The sequence below is a fragment of the Gorilla gorilla genome, chromosome X, assembly GCF_029281585.2.
Source record: "Gorilla gorilla gorilla isolate KB3781 chromosome X, NHGRI_mGorGor1-v2.1_pri, whole genome shotgun sequence".
In the NCBI taxonomy this organism is placed as follows: domain Eukaryota; kingdom Metazoa; phylum Chordata; class Mammalia; order Primates; family Hominidae; genus Gorilla; species Gorilla gorilla.
The window spans coordinates 74,011,083-74,034,004 of record NC_073247.2 but is presented as its reverse complement, the minus strand read 5'-3'; the positions used below and the strand labels follow the sequence as shown (position 1 = coordinate 74,034,004).

Here is a 22,922-nt window from a genome sequence, read left to right as displayed (position 1 = left end):
TGCTGTTTTGGTTACTGTAGCCTTGTAGTATAGTTTGAAGTCAGGTAGTGTGATGCCTCCAGCTTTGTTCTTTTGGCTTAGGATTGACTTGGCGATGCGGGCTCTTTTTTGGTTCCATATGAACTTTAAAGTAGTTTTTTCCAATTCTGTGAAGAAAGTCATTGGTAGCTTGATGGGGATGGCATTGAATCTGTAAATGACCTTGGGCAGTATGGCCATTTTCACGATATTGATTCTTCCTACCCATGAGCATGGAATGTTCTTCCATTTGTTTGTATCCTCTTTTATTTCCTTGAGCAGTGGTTTGTAGTTCTCCTTGAAGAGGTCCTTCACATCCCTTGTAAGTTGGATTCCTAGGTATTTTATTCTCTTTGAAGCAATTGTGAACGGGAGTTCACTCATGATTTGGCTCTCTGTTTGTCTGTTGTTGGTGTATAAGAATGCTTGTGATTTTTGCACATTGATTTTGTATCCTGAGACTTTGCTGAAGTTGCTTATCAGCTTAAGGAGATTTTGGGCTGAGACAATGGGGTTTTCTAGATAAACAATCATGTCGTCTGCAAACAGGGACAATTTGACTTCCTCTTTTCCTAATTGAATACCCTTTATTTCCTTCTCCTGCCTGATTGCCCTGGCCAGAACTTCCAACACTATGTTGAATAGGAGCGGTGAGAGAGGGCATCCCTGTCTTGTGCCAGTTTTCAAAGGGAATGCTTCCAGTTTTTGCCCATTCAGTATGATATTGGCTGTGGGTTTGTCATAGATAGCTCTTATTATTTTGAAATACGTCCCATCAATGCCTAATTTATTGAGAGTTTTTAGCATGAAGGGTTGTTGAATTTTGTCAAAGGCCTTTTCTGCATCTATTGAGATAATCATGTGGTTTTTGTCTTTGGCTCTGTTTATATGCTGGATTACATTTATTGATTTGCGTATATTGAACCAGCCTTGCATCCCAGGGATGAAGCCCACTTGATCGTGGTGGATAAGCTTTTTGATGTGCTGCTGGATTCGTTTTGCCAGTATTTTATTGAGGATTTTTGCATCAATGTTCATCAAGGATATTGGTCTAAAATTCTCTTTTTTGGTTGTGTCTCTGCCCGGCTTTGGTATCAGAACGATGCTGGCCTCATAAAATGAGTTAGGGAGGATTCCCTCTTTTTCTATTGATTGGAATAGTTTCAGAAGGAATGGTACCAGTTCCTCCTTATACCTCTGGTAGAATTCGGCTGTGAATCCATCTGGTCCTGGACTCTTTTTGGTTGGTAAACTATTGATTATTGCCACAATTTCAGCTCCTGTTATTGGTCTATTCAGAGATTCAACTTCTTCCTGGTTTAGTCTTGGGAGAGTGTATGTGTCGAGGAATGTATCCATTTCTTCTAGATTTTCTAGTTTATTTGCGTAGAGGTGTTTGTAGTATTCTCTGATGGTAGTTTGTATTTCTGTGGGATCGGTGGTGATATCCCCTTTATCATTTTTTATTGTGTCTATTTGATTCTTCTCTCTTTTTTTCTTTATTAGTCTTGCTAGCGGTCTATCAATTTTGTTGATCCTTTCAAAAAACCAGCTCCTGGATTCATTGATTTTTTGAAGGGTTTTTTGTGTCTCTATTTCCTTCAGTTCTGCTCTGATTTTAGTTATTTCTTGCCTTCTGCTAGCTTTTGAATGTGTTTGCTCTTGCTTTTCTAGTTCTTTTAATTGTGATGTTAGGGTGTCAATTTTGGATCTTTCCTGCTTTCTCTTGTGGGCATTTAGTGCTATAAATTTCCCTCTACACACTGCTTTGAATGCATCCCAGAGATTCTGGTATGTTGTGTCTTTGTTCTCGTTGGCTTCAAAGAACATCTTTATTTCTGCCTTCATTTCGTTATGTACCCAGTAGTCATTCAGGAGCAGGTTGTTCAGTTTCCATGTAGTTGAGCGGCTTTGAGTGAGATTTTTAATCCTGAGTTCTAGTTTGATTGCACTGTGGTCTGAGAGATAGTTTGTTATAATTTCTGTTCTTTTACATTTGCTGAGGAGAGCTTTACTTCCAACTATGTGGTCAATTTTAAAAATATGGAACGCTTCACGAATTTGCGTGTCATCCTTGCGCAGGGGCCATGCTAATCTTCTCTGTATCGTTCCAATTTTAGTATATGTGCTGCCGAAGCGAGCACTGTCTAGTTCTTATGTGAAGATATTCCCGTTTCCACTGAAGGCCTAAAAGCGCTCCAAATATCTACTTGCAGATTCTACAAAAAGAGTGTTTGAAAACTGCTCTATCAAAAGGAATGTTTAAGTCTGTGACTTTAATGCAAACATCACAAATTAGTTTCTGAGAATGCTTCTGTCTAGTTTTTATATGAAGATATCCCCTTTTCCACCACAGGCATCATAGCACTTCAAATGCCCACTTGCAGATTCTACTAAAAGAGTGTTTCAAAACTTCTCTGTCCAAAGGAATGTTCAACTCTTTGGGTTGAATGTAAGCATCACAAAGTAATTTCTGAGAATGCTTCTGTCTAGTTTTTATATGAAGATATTTCCTTTTCTACCATAGGCCTTAAAGCACTCCAAATATCCACTTCCAGATCCCACAAAAAGAGTGTTTCAAAGCTGCTCTACTAAAAGGAAGGTTCAACTCTGTGAGTTTAATGCACACATCACAAAGAAGTTTCTCAGAATGCTTCTGTCTAGGTTTTATGTGAAGTTATTCCCGTTTCCACCGAAGGCCTCAAAGCGGTCCAAGTATCCACTTGCAGATTCTACAAAAAGTGTGTTTCAAAACTGCTCTATGAAAAGGAATGTTCAACTCTGTGAATTGAATGCAAAACCACAAAGTAGTTTCTGAGAATTCTTCTGTCTGATTTTTATATGAAGATATCTCCTTTCCACCTCAGGCATCAAAGCCATCCAAATGTCCACTTGCAGATTCTACGAAAAGAGTGTTTGAAAACTGCGCTAGCCAAAGGAATGTTCAACTCTGTGAGTTTAATGCAAACATCACAAAGTATTTTCTGGGAATGCTTCTGTCTATTTTTACATGAAGATATTTCCTTTTCCACCACAGGCCTTAAAGCGCTACAAATGTCCACTTGCAGATTCTACAAAAAGAGCGTTTCAAAACTGCTCTGTCAAAAAGAATGTTCAACTCTGTGAGCTGAATGAAAAGATCACAAAGAAGTTTCTGAGAATGCTTCTATCTAGTTTTTATGTGAAGATGTTTCCTTTTTCACCATAGGCATCAAAGCTCTTTAAATGTCCACTTGCAGATTCTACAAAAGGAGTGCTACAAAACTGCTCTATCAAAAGAAAGGTTCATCTCTGTGAGTTGAATTCAGACATCACAAAGTATTTTCTGAGAATGCTTCCTTCTATTTTCTTATGAAGATATTTCCTATCCTGCCATAAGCCTCAAAGCGCTCCAAATATCAAGTTGCAGATTCTACAAAAAGAGTGTTTCAAAACTGCTCGATCGAAAGGAGGGTTCAACTCTCTGAGTTGAATGCATGCATCACAAAGAAGTTTCTGAGAAGGCTTCTGTCTAGTTTGTATGTGAAGATATTTCCGTTTCCGCCGAAGGCCTCAAAGTGCTCCAAATATTCACTTGCAGATTCTACAAATAGAGGGGTTCAAAACTGTTCTATCAAAAGGAATGTTCAACTTTGTGAGTTGAACGCAAACATCACAAAGATGTTTCTGAGAATGCTTCTGTCTACTTTTTATGTGAAGATATTTCCTTTTTCAACATGGGCATCAAAGCACTCCAAATGGCCACTTGAGGATTACACAAAATGTGTGTTTCAACACTGTTCTATCAAAAGAAAGGTTCAACTTTGTGAGTTGAATGGACCCATCACAAAGAAGTTTCTGAGAATGCTTCTGTCTAGTTTTTATATGAAGATATTTCCTTTTCTACCATAGGCCTCAAAGCGCTCCAAATATCCAATTGCAGATTCTACAAAAAGAGTGTTTCGACACTACTCTATCAAAAGGAACGTTCAATTCTGTGAGTTGAATGCACACATCACAAAGAAGTTTCTGAGAATGCTTCTGTCTAATTTTTACGTGACTATATAGCCCTTTCCACCAAAGGCCTCAAAGCGGTCCAAATATCCACTTGCAGATTCTACAAAAGGAGTGTTTCAAAACTGCTCTATCAAAAGGAATGTTCAACTCTGTGAGCTGAATGCAAACATCAAAAAGTAGTTTCTGAGAATGCTTCTGTTCAGTTTTTATGTGAGGACATTTCCTTTTCCACAACAGGTTTCAAAACCCTTCAAATGTCCACTTGCAGATTCTACAAAAAGAGTCTCTCAAATCTGGTCTATCAAAAGAAAGTTTCAACTCTATGTGTTGAAAGCACACATCACAAAGTAGTTTCTGAGAATGCTTCTGTCTAGTTTTTATGTGAAGATATACCCGTTTCCACCGAAGGCCTAAAAGCGCTCCAAATATCCACTTACTGATTCTACAAAAAGAGTGTTTCAAAACTCCTCTATCAAAAGAAAGGTTCTACTCTGTTAGTTGAATGCACACATCACAAAGAAGTTTTTGAGAATGCTTCTGTCTAGTTTTTATGTGAAAATATTCCCATTTCCACAGAAGGCCTCAATGCGCTCCAAAAGTCCACTTACAGATTCTACAAAAGAGTGTTTGAAAAGTGATCTATCAAAAGGAACGTTCAGCTCTGTGAGTTGAATGCACACATCACAAAGTAGTTTCTGAGAATGCTTCTATCTAATTTTTATATGAAGATATTTCCTTTTCCCCCACGGGCCTCAAAGCGCTCCTAATGTCCACTTGCAGATTCTACAGAAAGAGTGTTTCAAAACTGCTCTATCAAAGGAAAGGTTCAATTTTGTAAGTTGAATGCACACTTCACAAAGAAGTTTCTGACAGTGCTTCTGTCTAGTTTTTATGTGAAGATATTCCAGTTTCCACTGAAGGCCTGGAGGCACTCCAAATATCTACTTGCAGATTCTACATAAAGAGTGTTTCAAAATTGCTCTATCGAAGGGAATGCTCAACTCTGTAAGGTGAATGCACACATCACAAAGAAGTTTCTGAGAATGCTTCTGTGTATTTTTTATGTGAAGATGTTTCCTTTTTCAACATAGGCATCAAAGCGATCCAAATGTCCACTTGCAGTTTATACAAAAAGAGTGTTTCAAAACTGCTCTATCAAAAGAAAGGTTCAACTCTGTGAGTTGAATGCAGGCATCACAAAGAAGTTTCTGAGAATGCTTCTGTCTTGTTTTTATATGAAGATATTTCCTTTTCCACCATAGGACTCTAAGCGCTCCAAATATCCATTTGCAGATTCCACAAAAAGAGTGTTTGAAAACTGCTCTACCAAAGAAGCCAAGATGGCCATACAGGAACATCTCCGGTATACAGCTCCCAGCCTGAGTGATGGAGATGTCAGGTGATATCTGCATTTCCATCTGAGGTACCGGGTTCATCTCACTAGGGAGTGCCAGACAGTGGGCGCAGGTCAGTAGTTGCGTGCACTGTGCATGAGTCGAAGCAGGGCGAGGCGTTGTATCACTCGGTAAGCACAAGAGTTCAGGGAGTTCCCTTTGCTAGTCAAAGAAAGGGGTGACAGATGGCACCTGGAAAATTGGGTCACTCCATCCCGAATACTGCACTTTTCCAACAACAGGCTTAAAAATGGTGCACCAGAGATTATATCCCGCCCCTAGCTCAGAGGGTCCCGCACCCATGGAGTCTCACTGATTGCTAGCCCTGCAGTCTGAGATCAAACTGCAAGGTGGCAGCAAAGCTGGGGAAGGGGCGCCCACCATTTCCCAGGCTTGCTTAGGTAAACAAAGCAGCCAGGAAGCTGGAACTGGGTGGAGCCCACCACAGCTCAAGGAGGGCTGCCTGCCTCTGTAGGCTCCACTTCTGGGGGCAGGGCACAGACAAACCAAAAGACAGCAGTAACCTCTGCAGACTTAAATGTCCCTGTCTGACAGATTTGAAGAGAGCAGTGGTTCTCCCAGTATGCAGCTGGAGATCTGAGAATGGGCAGACTGCCTCCTCAAGTGGGTCCCTGACCCCTGACTCCTGAGCAGCCTACCTGGGAGGCACCCCCCAGCAGGGGCAGACTGACACCTGACAGGGCGTGGTAATCCAACAGACCTGCAGCTGAGGGTCCTGTCTGTTAGAAGGAAAACTAACAAACAGAAAGAACATCCACACCAAAAACCCATCTGTACATCACCATTATCAAAGACCAAAAGTAGATAAAACCACAAAGATGGGGAAAAAACAGAGCAAAAAAACTGGAAACTCTAAAAAGCAGAGCGTCTCTCCTCCTCCAAAAGAACTCAGTTCCTCACCAGCAACGGAACAAAGCTGGATGGAGAATAACTTTGACAAGCTGAGAGAAGAAGGCTTCAGACTATCAAATTACTCTGAGCTACGGGAGGAAATTCAAACCCAAGGCAAAGAAGTTGAAAAGTTTGAAAAAAATTTAGAAGAATGTATAACTAGAATAACCAATACAGATAAGTGTTTAAAGGAGCTGATGGAGGTGAAAACCAAGGCTTGAGAACTACGTGAAGAATGCAGAAGCCTCAGGAGCCGATGCGATCAACTACAATAAAGGGTATCAGTGATGGAAGGTGAAATGAATGAAATGAAGCCAGAAGGGAAGTTTAGAGAAAAAAAGAATAAAAAGAAATGAGCAAAGCCTCCGAGAAACATGGGACTATGTGAAAAGACCAAATCTACATCTGATTAGTGTACCTCAAAGTGATGGGGAGAATGGAGCCAAGTTGGAAAACACTCTGCAGGATATTATCCAGGAGAACTTCCCCAATCTAGAAAGGCAGGCCAACATTCAGATTCAGGAAATACAGAGAATGCCACAAAGATACTCCTTGAGAAGAGCAACCCCAAGACACATAATTGTCAAATTCACCAAAGCTAAAATGAAGGAAAAAATGTTAAGGGCAGCCAGAGAGAAAGGTCGGGTTACCCTCAAAGGGAAGCCCATCAGACTAACAGCAGATCTCTCGGCAGAAACTCTACAAGCCAGAAGAGAGTGGTGGCCAATATTCAACATTCTTAAAGAAAAGAATTTTCAACCCAGAATTTCATATCCAGCCAAACTAAGCTTCATAAGTGAAGGAGAAATAAAATACTTTACAGACAAGCAAATGCTGAGAGATTTTGTCACAACCAGGCCTGCCCTGAAAGAGCTCCTGAAGGAAATGCTAAACATGGAAAGGAACGACCGGTACCAGCCACTGCAAAATCATGCCAAAATGTAAAGACCATCGAGACTAGGAAGAAACTGCATCAACTAATGAGCAAAATAACCAGCTAACATCATAATGACAGGATCAAATTCACGCATAACAATATTAACTTTAAATGTAAATGGACTAAATACTCCAATTAAAAGACACAGACTGACAAATTGGATAAAGAGTCAAGACCCATCACTGTGCTGTATTCAGGAATCCCATCTCATGTGCAGAGACACACATAGGCTCAAAATGAAAGGATGGAGGAAGATCTACCAAGCAAATGGAAAACAAAAAACGACAGGGGGTTGCAATCCTAATCTCTGATAAAACAGACTGTAAACCAACAAAGATTAAAAGAGACAAAGAAGGCCATTACATAATGGTAAAGGGATCAATTCAACTAGAAGAGCTAACTATCCTAAATATATATGCACCCTATACAGGAGCACCCAGGTTCATAAAGCAAGTCCTGAGTGACCTACAAAGAGACTTAGACTCCCACACATTCATAATGATAGATTTTAACACCCCACTGTCAACATTAGACAGATCAATGAGACAGAAAGTCAAAAAGGATACCCAGGATTTCAACTCAGCTCTGCACCAAGTGGACCTAATAGATATCTACAGAACTCTCCACCCCAAATCAGCAGAATATACATTTTTTCAGCACCACACCACACCTATTCCAAAATTGACCACATACTTGGAAGTAAAGCTGTCCTCAGCAAAGGTAAAAGAACAGAAATGATAACAAACTATCTCTCAGACAACAGTGCAATCAAACTAGAACTCAGGATTAAGAATCTCACTCAAAACCACTCAACTATATGGAAACTGAACAAGCGGCTCCTGAATAACTACTGGATACATAACGAAATGAAGGCAGAAATAAAGATGTTCTTTGAAACCAACTAGAACAAAGACACAACATAGAAGAATCTCTGGGATGCATTCAAAGCAGTGTGTAGAGGGAATAGCACTAAATACCCACAAGAGAAAGCAGGACAGATCCAAAATTGACACCCTAACATCACAATTAAAAGAACTAGAAAAGCAAGAGCAAACACATTCAAAGCTAGCAGAAGGCAAGAAATAACTAAAATCAGAGCAGAACTGAAGGAAATAGAGACACAAAAACCCCTTCAAAAAATTAATCAATCCAGGAGCTGGTTTTTTGAAAGGATCAACAAAATAGACCGCTAGCAAGACTAATAAAGAAAAAAAGAGAGAAGAATCAAATAGACACAATAAAAAATAAAAAAGGGGAAATCACCACCAATCTCACAGAAATACAAACTACCATCAGAGAATACTATAAACACCTCTATGCATATAAACTAGAAAATCTAGAAGAAATGGATAAATTCCTCAACACATACACCCTCCCAAGACTAAACCAGGAAGAAGTTGAATCTCTGAATAGACCAATAACAGGCTCTGAAATTGTGGGAATAATGAATAGCTTACCAATCAAAAAGAGTCCGGGACCAGATGGATTCACTGCCAAATTCTACCAGAGGTACAAGGAGGAACTGGCACCATTCCTTCAGAAACTATTCCAATCAATAGGAAAAGAGGGAGTCCTCCCTAACTCATTTTATGAGGCCAGCATCATTCTGATACCAAAGCCAGGCAGAGACACAACCAAAAAAGAGAATTTTAGACCAATATCCTTGATGAACATTGATGCAAAAATCCTCAATAAAATACTGGTAAACGGAATCCAGCAGCACATCTAAGAGCTTATACACCATGATCAGGTGGGCTTCTTCCCTGGGATGCAAGGCTGGTTCAATATATGCAAATCAATAAATGTAATCCAGCATGTGAACAGAACCAAAGACAAAACCACATGATTATCTCAATAGATGCAGAAAAGGTCTTTGACAAAATTCAACAACCCTTCATGCTAAAAACTCTCAATAAATTAGGTATTAATGGGACGTATTTCAAAATCATAAGAATTATCTATGACAAACCCACAGCCAATATCATACTGAATGGGCAAAAACTGGAAGCATTCCCTTTGAAAACTGGCACAAGACAGGGATGCCCTCTCTCACCACTCCTATTCAACATAGTGTTGGAAGTTCTGGCCAGGGCAATGAGGCAGGAGAAGGAAATAAAGGGTATTCAATTAGGGAAAGAGGAAGTCAAATTGTCCCTGTTTGCAGATGACATGATTGTTTATCTAGAAAACCCCATTGTCTCAGCCCAAAATCTCCTTAAGCTGATAAGCAACTTCAGCAATGTCTCAGGATACAAAATCAATGTACAAAAATCACAAGCATTCTTATACACCAACAACAGACAAACAGAGACCCAAATCGTGAGTGAACTCCCATTCACAATTGCTTCAAAGAGAATAAAATACCTAGGAATCCAACTTACAAGGGATGTGAAGGACCTCTTCAAGGTGAAATACAAACCACTGCTCAAGGAAATAGAAGAGGATACAAACAAATGGAAGAATATTCAATGCTCATGGGTAGGAAGAATCAATATCATGAAAATGGCCATACTGCTCAAGGTAAATTACAGATTAAATGCCATCCCCATTAAGCTACCAATGACTTTCTATACAGAATTAGAAAAAAACTACTGTAAAGTTCATATGGAACCAGAAAAGAGCCCACATCGCCAAGTCAATCCTGAGCCAAAAGAATAAAGCCAGAGGCATCATACTACCTGACTTCAAACTATACTACAAGGCTACAGTTACCAAAACAGCATGGTACTGGTACCAAATCACAGATATAGATCAATGAAACAGAACAGAGCCCTCAGAAACAGTGTCACATATCTACAACTATCTGATCTTTGACAAACCTGAGGAAAAAAAAGCAATGTGGAAAGGATTCCCTATTTAATAAATGGTGCTGGGAAAACTGGCTAGCCATATGTAGAAAGCTGAAACTGGATCCCCTCCTTACACTTTATAGAAAAATCAATTCAAGATGCATTAAAGACTTAAATATTACACCTAAAACCATAAAAACCCTAGAAGAAAACCCAGGCAATATCATTCAGGACATAGGCATGGGCAAGGACTTCATGTCTAAAACACCGAAAGCAATGGCAACAAAGCCAAAATTGACAAATTGGATCTAATTAAACTAAACAGCTTCTGCACAGCAAAAGAAACTACCATCAGAGTGAACAGGCAACATACAAAATGGGAGAAAATTTTCACAACCGACTCATCTGACAAAGGGCTAATATCCAGAATCTACAATGAACTCATACAAATTTACAAGAAAAAAACAAACAACCCCATCAAAAAGTGGGCAAAGGACATGAGCAGACACTTCTCAAAAGAAGACATTTATGCAGCCAAAACACACATGAAAAAATGCTCACCATCACTGGCCATCAGAGAAATGCAAATCAAAACCACAGTGAGACACCATCTCACACCAGTTAGAATGGCAATCATTAAAAAGTCAGGAAACAACAGGTGCTGGAGAGGATGTGGAGAAATGGGAACACTTTTACACTGTTGGTGGGACTGTAAACTAGTTCAACCATTGTGGAAGTCAGTGTGGCGATTCCTCAGGGATCTAGAACTGGAAATACCATTTGACCCAGCTATCCCATTACTGGGTATATACCCAAAGGACTATAAATCATGCTGCTATAAAGACACAAGTACATGTATGTTTATTGCGGCATTATTCACAATAGCAAAGACTTGGAACCAACCCAAATGTACAACAATGATAGACTGGATTAAGAATATGTGGCACAGATACACCATGGAAAACTATGCAGCCATAAAAAATGATGAGTTCATCTCCTTTGTAGGGACATGGATGAAATAGGAAATCATCATTCTCAGTAAACTATCACAAGAACAAAAAATCAAATGCCACATATTCTCAGTCATGGGGGGAATTGAACAGTGAGAACACATGGACACAGGAAGGGGAACATCACACTCTGGGGACTGTTGTGGAGTGGGGTGGGGAGGGATGGCATTGGGAGATATACCTAATGCTACATGTCGAGTGAATGGTGGAGCACACCAGCATGGCACATGTATACATATGTAAATAAACTGCACATAGTGCACATGTATCTTAAAACTTAAAGTATAATAAATAAATAAATAAATAAATAAATAAATAAATAAATAAAGAGTGTTTCAAAACTGCTCTATCAACAGAAAGGTTCAACTCTGTGAGTTGAATGCACTTATCACAAAGAAGTTTCAGAGAATGCTTCTGTCTAGTTTTTATGAGAAGATATTTCCTTTTCCACCATAGGCCTCAACGCGCTGCATATATCCACTGCAGATTTTACAAAAAAAGTGTTTCAAGACTGCTCTATCAAAAGAAAGGTTCAACAGAGTGAGTTGAAAGCACACATCACAAAGAAGTTTCGGAGAATGCTTCTGTCTAGTTTTAATGTGAAGATATTTCCATTTCCCCCATAGTGCTCAAAGCCCTCCAAATCTTCACTAGCAGATTCTACAAAAAGTGTTTCAAAACTTCTGTATCAAACGAAAGGTTCAACTCTGTGAGTAGGAAGCACACATCACAAAGAAGTTTCAGAGAATGCTGCTGTGTAGTTTTCATGTGAAGATATTTCCTTTTCCACCATATATCTCAAAGCGCTGCGAATATCCACTTGCATTTTCTTCAAAAAGAAGGTTTCAAAACTGCTCTATCAAAAGAAAAGTTCAACTCTGTCAGTTGAATGCCAACATCACAACGCAGTTTCTTAGAATGCTTCTGTCTAGTTTTAATGTGAGGAGATTTCCTTATCCCCCGTAGTGATCAATGCTCTCCAAATATTCACTTGCAGATTCTACCAAAAGAGTGTTTCAAAACTGATCTATCAAAAAAAGGTTCATCTCTGTGAGTTGAATGCACACATAACAAAGTAGTTTCTGAGAATGCTTCTGTCTAGTTTTTATGTGAAGATATTTCGTTTTCCACTGTAGGCCTCAAAGCGCTCCAAATATCCACTTGCAGATTCTACAAAAAGAGTGTTTCAAAACTGCTCTATCAAAAAAAAGTTCAACTCTGTGAATTGAATGCACACATCACAAAGAAGATTCGGAGAATGCTTCTGTCTAGTTTTTAAGTGAAGATATTTCCTTCTCCACCATAGGCCTCAAAGCGCTCCATATATCCACTTGCAGATTCTACAAGAAGAGTGTTTCAAAACTGCTCTATCAAAAAAAGGTTCATCTCTGTGAGTTGAATGCACACATAACAAAGTAGTTTCTGAGAATGCTTCTGTCTAGTTTTTATGTGAAGATATTTCGTTTTCCGCTGTAGGCCTCAAAGCGCTCCAAATATCCACTTGCAGATTCTACAAAAAGAGTGTTTCAAAACTGCTCTATCAAAAAAAAGTTCAACTCTGTGAATTGAATGCACACATCACAAAGAAGATTCGGAGAATGCTTCTGTCTAGTTTTTAAGTGAAGATATTTCCTTCTCCACCATAGGCCTCAAAGCGCTCCATATATCCACTTGCAGATTCTACAAGAAGAGTGTTTCAAAACTGCTCTATCAAAAGAAAGGTTCAACACTGTGAGTTGAAAGCACACATCACAAAGAAGTTTCGGAGAATGCTTCTGTCTAGTTTTAATGTGAAGATATTTCCTTTTCCCCCTTAGTGCCCAAAGCGCTCCAAATATTCCCTTGCAGATTCTACAAAAAGAGTGTTTCAAAACTGCTGTATCAGAAGAAAGGTTCAGCTCTATGAGCTGAATGCATACATCACAAAGAAGTTTCTGAGAATGCTTCTGTCTAATTTTTATGTGAAGATATTCCCGTTTCCACCTAAGGCCTCAAAGTGCTCCAAATATCCACTTGCCAATTCTACAAGAAGAGTGTTTCAATGCTGCTGTATCAAAAATAATGTTCATCTCTGTGAGTTGAATGCACACATCACAAAGAAGTTTCTGAGAATACTTCTATCTAATTTTTAGGTGAAGATATTTCCTTTTTCAACATAGGTATCAAAGCGCTCTAAATGTCCACTTGCAGATTCTACAAATGAGTGTTTCAAAACTGCTCTATCAAAAGAATGGTTCAATTCTGGGAGTTGAATGCAGACATTACAAAGAAGTTTCTGAGAATGCTTCTGTCTAGTTTTTATATGAAGATATTTCCTTTTTCACCATAGGCATCAAAGCGCTCTAAATGTCCAATTGCTGATTCTACAAAAAGAGTGTTTCAAAACTGCTCTATCAAAAGAAAGGATCAGCTCTGCGAGATGAATGCAGACATCACAAAGTAGTTTCTGAGAATGCTTCTGTCTAGTTTTTCTATGAAGATATTTCCTTTCCTACCACAGGCCTCCAAGCACTCCAAATATCCAGTTGCAGATTCTACAGAAAGAGTGTTTCAAAACTGCTCTATCAAAAGGAAGGTTCAACTCTCTGAGTTGAATGCATGCATCACAAATAAGTTTCTGAGAATGCTTCTGTATAGTTTTTACGGGAAGATATTCCTGTTTCCACCTTAGACCTCAAAGGGATTCAAATATCCAGTTGCAGATTTTACAAAAAGAGTGTTGCAAAACTGGTCTATCAAAAGGAATGTTCCACTGTGTGAGTTCAATGCACACATCACAAAGAAGTTTCTGAGAAGGCTTCTGTCTAGTTTTTATGTGAAGTTATTCCCGTTTCCACCGAAGGCCTCAAAGCGGTCCAAATGTCCACTTGCAGATCCCACAAAAAGAGTGGTTCAAAACTGCTCTATTATAAGAAAGTTTCAACTCTGTGAGTTGAATGCACACATTGCAAAGAAGTTTCTGAGAATGCTTCTGTCTAGTTTTTATATGAAGATATTTCCTTTTTCACCATACACCTCAAAGCACTCCAAATAACCAGTTGCAGATTCTACAAAAGGACTATTTCAAAACTGCTCTATCAAAAGGAAAGTTCAACACTCTGAGTTGAATGTATGCATCACAAAGAAGTTTCTGAGAATGCTTCTGTCTAGCTCTTATGTGAATATATTCCCATTTCCACCAAAGGCCTCACAGCGCTCCAAATATCCACTTGCAGATACACCAAAAAGCGTCTTTCAACACTGCTCTATCAAAAAGAATGTTCAAATCTGTGAGTTGAATGCAAACATCACAAAGAAGTTTCTGAGAATGCTTCTGCCTTATTTTTATGTGAAGATATTTCCTTTTTCATCATAGGCAGCAAAGCGCTCTAAATGTCCACTTGAAGAATCTACAAATGAGTTTTTCAAAACTGCTCTATCAAAAGAAAGGTTCAACGCTGTGAGTTGAATGCACACAAGACAAAGAAGTTTCTGAGAATGTTTCTGTCTAGTTTTTATTTGAAGATATTCCCGATTCCTCCAAAGGCCTCAAAGCGATCCAAATATCCACTTGCAGATTCTACAAAAAGAGTGTTTCAAAACTGCTATATCAAAAGGAAGGTTCAAATCTGTGAGTTGAACGCACACATTACAACGAAGTTTCTGAGAATGCCTCTGTCTAGTTTTTATGTGAAGATATTTCCGTTTCCAAAGAAGGTCTCAAAGCGCTCCAAATATTCACTTGCAGATTCTACAAAAAGAGTGTTTCAAAACTGCTGTAACAGAAGGAAAGTTCAGCTCCCTGAGTTGAATGCATACATCAAAAATAAGTTTCTGAGAATGCTTCTGTCTAATTTTTATGTGAAGATATTCCTGTTTCCACCGAAGGCCTCAAAGCACTCAAAATATCCACTTGCCGATCCTACAAGAAGATTGATTCAATACTGCTCTATCAAAAAGAATGTTCATCTCTCTGAGGTGAATGCACACATCACAAAGAAGTTTCAGAAATGCTTCTGTCTAATTTTTAGGTGAAGATATTTCCTTTTTCAACATAGGTATCAAAGCGCTCTAAACGTCCACTTGCAGATTCCACAAAAAGAGTGTTTCAAAACTGCTCTATCAAAAGAATGGTTCAACTCTGTGAGTTGAATGCAGGCATTACAAAGAAGTTTCTGAGAATGCTTCTGTCTAGTATTTATATGAAGATATTTCCTTTTTCACCATAGGCATCAAAGTGCTGTAAATGTCCACTTGCTGATTCTACAAAAAGAGTGTTTCAAAACTGCTCTATCAAAAGAAAGGATCAGCTCTGTGAGTTGAATGCAGACATCCCAAGGTAGTTTCTGAGAATGCTTCTGTCGAGTTTTTATATGAAGATGTTTCCTTTCCTGCCGTAGGCCTCCAAGTGCTCCAAATATCCCATTGCAGATTCTACAAAAAGAGTGTTTCAAATCTGCTCTATCAAAAGGAAGGTTCAACTCTCTGAGTTGAATGCATGCATCACAAAGAAGTTTCTGAGAATGCTTCTGTCTAGTTTTTACGTGAAGATATTCCCGTTTCCACCGTAGACCTCAAAGAGTTTCAAATATCCACTTGCACATTCTAAAAAAAGAGTGTTTCAAAACTGCCGTATCAACAGGAATGTTCCACTCTGTCAGTTGAAATCAAACATCACAAAGTAGATTCTGAGAATGCCTCTGTCTAGTTTTTATGTGAAGATATTTCCTTTTCTACCATTGGCCTCAAAGCGCTCCAAATATCCACCTCCAGATTCTACAAAAACAGTGTTTTGAAACTGCTCCATCAAAAGTAAGGTACAATTCTCTGAGTACAATGCACACATCACAATGAAGTTTCTGAGAATGCTTCAGTCTAGTTTTCATGTGAAGATATTCACGTTTCTACCATAGTCCCCAAAGCACTCCAAATATAGACTTGCAGATTCTACAAAAAGAGTGCTTCAAAACTGCTCCATCAAAATGAAGGTTCTAATCTGCGAGTTCAATGCACACATCACAAAGAAGTTTCTGACAAGTCCTCTGTCTAGTTTTTATGTGAAGATATTTCCTTTTTCACCATAGGCAGCAAAGCGCTCTAAATGTCCATTTGCAGATTCTACAAATGAATGTTTAAAAACTGCTCTATCAAAAGAAAATTTCAACTCTGTGAGTTGAATGCACACATGGCAAAGAAGTTCCTGAGAATGCTTCTGTCTGGTTTTTATATGAAGATATTCCCGATTCCTCCAAACGCCTCAAAGTGATCCAAATATCCACTTGCAGATTTTAAGAAAAGAGTGTTTCAAAACTGCTATATTAAAAGGAAGGTTCAATTCTGTGAGTTGAACACACACAATACAATGAAGTTTCTGAGAATCCTTCTGTCTAGTTTTTATATGAAGATATTTCCTTTCCTATCATAGGCCTCGAAGCACTCAAAATATCCAGTTGCAGATTGTACAAAAATAGTGTTTCAAAACTGCTATATCTAAAGGAAAGTTCAACTCTTTGAGTGGAATGCACACATCACAAAGAAGTTTCTGAGAATGCTCCTGTCTAGTTTTTATATGAAGATTAAACCTTTTTCAACATAGGCATCAAAAAGCTCTAAATTTCCACTTGCAGATAATACAAAAAGAGTGTTTCAAAACTGCTGTATCAAAAGGAAGGTTCAACTCTGTGAGGTGAATGCACACATCACAAAGAAGTTTCTTAGAATGCTTCTGTCGAGTTTTTACGTGAAGATATTTCCATTTCCACCGAAGGCCTCAAAGCGGTCCAAATTTCCACCTACAGATTTCACAAAAAAGAGTGTTTCAAAACTGCTCCATCAGAAGGAACGTTGAACTCTCTGATTTGAATGCTCATGTCACAAACAAGTTTCTAAGAATGCTTCTGTCTTTTTTTTATGTGAAGATATTCCCGTTTCCACCGAAGGCCTCAAAGCGCTCCAAATATTCACTGGGAAATACTACAAATAGAGTGTTTCAAAACCGCTCTATCAAAAGGAATGTTCAACTCTGTGAGTTGAATGCACACATCACAAACAAGTTTCTGAGAATCCTTCTGTCTAGTTTCTATGTGAAGATATTTCCTTTTTCAACATAGGCCTCAAAGCGCTCCAAATGTCCACTTGCAGGTTCTACAAAAAGAGTGTTTCAAAACTGCCCTATCAAAAGAAAGGTTCAACTCTGTGAGTTGAATGCAGGCATCACAAAGAAGTTTCTCAGAATGCTTCTGTCTAATTTTTATGTGAAGATATTTCTTTTTCTACAATTGGCCTCAAAGCACTCCAGATATCCACCTGCAGATTCTACAAAAAGACTGTTTCAAAAGTGTTCTGCAAGAGGAAGGTTCAACTCTCTGAGTTCAATGCACACATCACAAAGAAGTTTCTGAGAATGTTTCTGTCTAGTTTTTATATGAAGATATTCCCGATTCCTCCAAAGGCCTCAAAGTGATCCAAATATCCACTGGCAGATACTACAAATAGACTGTTTCAAAACTGCTCTATAAAAAGGAAGGTTCAACTCTGTGAGTTGAATTCACACATCACAAAGCAGTTTCTGAGAATGCTTCTGTCTAGTTTTTATGTGAAGATATTTCCTTTTTCATCATAGGTATCAAAGCGCTCCAAATGTCCATTGCAGATTCTATAAAAAGAGTATTTTGAAACAGCTCTATCAAAAGAAATTTTCAGTCTGTGAGTTAAATGCAGGCATCACAAAGAAGTTTCTCACAATGCTTCTGTCTAGTTTTTATATGAAGATATTTCCTTTTCTACAATAGGCCTCAAAGCACTCCAAATATCCACTTGCAGATTCTACAAAAAGAGTGTTTCAAAACTGCTCTACCAAAAGCAAGGTTCAACTCTGTGAGTTCGATGCACACAACACAAACAAGTTTCTGAGAATGCTTCTGTCTAGTTTTTATGTGAAAATATTTCCTTTTTCAGCATAGGCCTCAAAGAGCTCCGAATGTCCACTTGGAGATTCTACAAAAAGAGTGTTTCAAAAGTGCTGTATGAAAAGAAAGGTTCAACTCTGTGAGTTGAATGCACACATCAGAAAGAAGTTTCTGAGAATGCTTCTGTCTAGTTTTTATGTGAATATATCCCGTTTCTAACGAAGGCCTCAAAGGGGTTCAGATATCCACCTTTAAATTTACCAGAAGAGTCTTTCAAAAATGCTCTATGAAAAGGAATGTTCAACTCTGTGACTTGAAAGGAAACCTCACAAAGAAGTTTCTGAGAATCCTTCTGTGTAATTTTTATGTGAAGATATTTCCTTTTTCACCATAGGCCTCAAAACGCTCCAAATGTCCACTTGCAGATTCTACAAAAATAGTGTTTCAAACCTGCTCTATGAAAAGAAATGTTCAACTCTGTGAGTTGAATGCACACATCACAAAGAAGTTTCTGAGAATGCTTCTGTCCAGCTTTTATGTGAAGATAGCCCGTTTCCAATGAAGGCCTCAAAACGGTCCAAATATTCACTTGCAAATACTACAAAAAGAGTGTTTCAAAACTGCTCCATCAAAAGAAAAGTTCAACTCTGTGAGTTGAATTCACACATCACAAAGACGTTTCTGAGAATACTTCTGTCTAGTTTTTATATAAAGATAAACCGTTTCCAAAGAGGGCCTCAAAACGGTGCAAATATCCACTTGCAGATACTACAAAAAGAGTGTTTCAAAACTGCTCTATGAAAAGGAATGTTCAACTCTGTGAGTTGAGAGCAAACAGCCCAAAGAAGTTTCTCAGAATGCTTCTTTGTAGTTTCTATGTGAAGATATTTCCTTTCTCACCATAGGCCTCAAATGGTTCCAAATGGGCACTTGCAGATTGTACAAAAAGAGTGTTTCAAAACTGCTCTATCAAAAGAAATGTTAAACGCAGTGAGTTGAATGCACACATCACAAAGTAGTTTCTGAGAATGCTGTCTCGTTTTTACGTGAAGATATTTCCTTTTTCACCACAGGCCTCAAAGCAATCCAAAGGTCCACTTGAAGATTCTACAAAAAGTGTGTTTCAAAACTGCTCTATCAAAAGAAATATTCACTTCTGTCAGTTGAATGCACAGATCACAAAGAAGTTTCTGAGAATACTTCTGTGTAGTTTTATGTGAAGATATTTCCTTTTTCACCATAGGCCTTAAATTTCTCCAAATATCCACTTGCAGATTCTACAAAAAGAGTGTTTCAAAACTGCTCTATCAAAAGAAAGCATCAACTCTGTGAGTTAAATGCGCACATCACAAAGAAGTTTCTGTGAATGCTTCTGTCTAGTTTTTATGTGAAGATATCCCGTTTACGAAGAAGGCCTCAAAAAGTTCCAAATATCCACTTATAAATTCTACAAAAAGAGAGTTTCAAAACTGCTCTATGAAAAGGAATGTTCAAATTTGTGAGTTGAAAGCAAACATCACAACGAAGTTACTGAGAATGCTGCTGTGTAGTTTTTACGTGAAGATATTTCCTTTTTCACCATAGGCCTCAAATCTCTCCAAATATCCACTTGCAGATTCTACAAAAAGAGTGTTTCAAAATTGCTCTATCAAAAGAAAGGATCAACTCTGTGAGTTAAATGCGCATATCAAAAGAAGTTTCTGTGAATGCTTCTGTCTAGTTTTTATGTGAAGATATCCCGTTTCCAAAGAAGGCCTCAAAAAGTTCCAAATATCCACTTATAAATTCTACAAAAAGAGAGTTTCAGAACTCCTTTATGAAAAGGAATGTTCAAATTTGTGAGTTGAAAGCAAACATCACAAAGAAGTTACTGAGAATGCTGCTGTGTAGTTTTTACGTGAAGATATTTCCTTTTTCACCATAGGCCTCAAAGCTCTCCAAATGTCCATTTGCAGATTCTACAAAAAGAGTGTTTCAAACCTGCTCTATGAAAAGAAAGGTTCAACTCTGTGAATTTAACGCACATATCAAAAAGAAATTTCTGAGAATTCTTCTGTCTAGTTTTCATGGGAAGACATCCCGTTTGCAACGAAGGCCTCAAAGGGTCCAAATATCCACTTGCAAATACTACAAAGGAGTGTTTCAAAACTGCTCTATCAAAAGAATGTTTCAACTCTGTGAGTTAAATGCACACTTCAAAAAGTAGTTTCTGAGAATGCTTCTGTCTCGTTTTTATGTGAAAATAATTCCTTTTTCACCATAGGCCTCAAAGCGCTCCAAATGTCCACTTGCAGATTCTACAAAAAGAGTGCTTCAAAACTACTCTGTCAAAAGAAAGGTTCAACTCTGTCATCTTAATGCACACATCTCAAAGAAGGTTCTGAGAATGTTTCTGTCTAGTTTTTATGTGAAGAGATTTCCTTTTTCGCAATAGGCCGCAAAGCGCTCCAAATGTCCACTTGCAGATTCTACAAAAAGAGTGTTTCAAAACTGCTCTATCAAAAGAAAGGTTCAACTCTGTGAGTTGAATGCACACATCCCAAAGTATTTACTAAGAATGCTTCTGTCTAGTTTTTATGTGAAGATATTTCCTTTTTCACCATAGGCCTCAATGCGTTCCAAATGTCCACTTGCAGATTCAAGAAAAAGAGTTTTTCAATACTGCTTTATCAAGAGAAAGTTTCAAGTCTCTGAGTTGAATGCACACATATCAAAGAAGTTTCTCAAAATGCTTCTGTCTAGTTTTTATGTGAAGATATTCCGTTTCCAACAAAGGCCTCTAAGCGGTCCAAATATCCACTTGCAAATTCTACAAAAAGAGTGTTTCAAAACTGATGTACGAAAAAAAAATCTTCAACTGTGTGAGTTGAAAGCACACATCTCAAAGATGTTTCTGAGAATGCTTCTGTCTAGTTTTAATGGAAGGTATCCCGTTTCCAAAGAAGGCCCCAAAGTGGACAAAATATCCACTTGCAAATTCGAAAAAAAGAGTGTTTCAAAACTCCTCTATGAAAAGGAATGTTCAACTCTGCGAGTTGAAAGCAAACATCACAAAGAGGTTTATTAGAATGATTCTGTGTAGTATTTTTTTGTGAAGATATTACCTTTCTCACCATAGGCTGCAAAGCACTCCAAATATCAAATTGCAGATTCTACAAAAAGAGTGTTTCCAAACTGCTGTGTGAAAAGAAAGTTTCAACTCTGTGAGTTGAATGCACAAATCACAAGGAAGTTTCTGAGAATGCTTCTGTGTAGTTTTTAAGTGAAGATATTTCCTTTTTCACCACAGGCCTCAAAGCGCACCAAATGTCCACTTGCAGATTCTACAAAAAGAGTGTTTCAAAACTGTTCCATCAAAAGAAATGTTCAACTCTCTGAGTTGAGTGCACTCATCACAAAGAAGTTTCTCAGATTTCTTTTGTCTAGTTTTTATATGAAGATATCTCATTTCCAACGAAGGCCTCAAAGCAGTCCAAATATGCACTTGCAAATTCTACAAAAAGAGTGTTTCAAAACTGCTCTATCAAAAGAAAGGTTCAACTAAGTGAGTTGAATGCATACATCACATAGAGGTTTCTGTCAATACTTCTGACTACTTTTTATTTGAATATATTCCGTTTCCAATGAAGGTCTCAAAGTGCTCCTAATATCCACTTGGAAATTCTACAACAAGAGTGTTTCAGATCTGCTCTATGTAAAGAAATGTTCAACTCTGTGAGTTGAAAGTAAACAGCACAAAGATGTTTCTGAGAATGCTCCTGTGTAGTTTTTATTCGAAGATATTTTCTTTTTTACCGTAGGCCTCAAAGCGCTCCAAGTGTCCAATTTCACAACCTACAAAAAGAGTGCTTCAAAACTGCTCTATGAAAAGGAATGTTGAAATCTGTGTGTTGAAAGCAAACATCACAAAGAAGTTTCTGAGAATACTTCTGTGTAGTTTTTATGTGAAGAAATTTCCATTTTCACCACAGGCCTAAACGCGCTCCAAATGTCCACTTGCAGATCCTACAAAAAGAGTGTTTCAAAACTGCTCTATCAAAAGAAAGGTTTAACTCCGTGCGTTGAATGCACACATCAGAAAGAAGTTTCTGTGAATGCTTCTGTCTAGTTTGTATGTGAAGATATCCCATTTCCAACGAAGACCCCAAAGCAGTCCAAGTATCCACTTGCAAATTCTACGAAAAGAGTGTTTCAAAACTGCTTTATGAAAGAGAATGTTCCACTTCTTGAGTTGAAAGGAAACATCACAAAGAAGGTTCTGAGAATGCTTCTGTCTTGTATTTATGTGAAGACATTTCCTTTTTCACCTAGTCCTCAAAGCGCTCCAAATGTCCTCTTGCAGATTCCACAAAAAGAGTGTTTCAAAACTGCTCTATCAAAAGAAAGGGTCAACTCTGTGAGTTGAATGCACACATCACAAAGAAGTTTCTAAGAATGCTTCTGTCTAGAGTTTATGTGGAGATATTTCCTTTTTCACCATAGGCCTCAAAGCGCTCAAAATGTCCACTTGCAGATTCTACGAAAAGAGTGTTTCAACACTGTTCTATCAAAAGAAGGGTTCACTTCTGTGAGTTGAATGCACACATCACACAGAAGTTTCTGAGAATGCTTCTGTCTAGTTTTTATGTGAAGATATTTCCTTTTTCAGCAAAGGCCTCAAAGCACTCCAAATGTCCACTTGCAGATCCTACAAAAACGGTGTTTCAAAACTGCTCCATCAAAAGAAAGGTTCATCTCTCTGAGTTGAATGCACTCATCACAAAGAAGTTTCTCAGATTTCTTCTGTCTAATTTTTACATGAAGGTATCCCATTTCCAATGAAGGCCTCAAAACCGGTCCAAATGTGCACTTGCAAATTCTACAGAAAGAGTGTTTCACAACTGCTCTATGAAAAGAAATGTTCAACTCTGTGAGTTGAATACACACATCACAAAGAAGTTTCTGAGAATGCTTCTGTCTTGTTTTAATGTGAAGATATT

At 38.2% G+C, this 22,922-nt stretch overlaps 1 non-coding gene across 1 annotated transcript; it reads right to left on the bottom strand.

Annotated features, from left to right (window-relative positions):
* Positions 1–2,055: 2,055 nt before the first annotated feature.
* Positions 2,056–2,162, bottom strand: LOC129530168 (U6 spliceosomal RNA). Its single transcript, XR_008675749.1, has one exon. It is a non-coding gene; the product is annotated as a U6 spliceosomal RNA (small nuclear RNA).
* Positions 2,163–22,922: the final 20,760 nt, after the last annotated feature.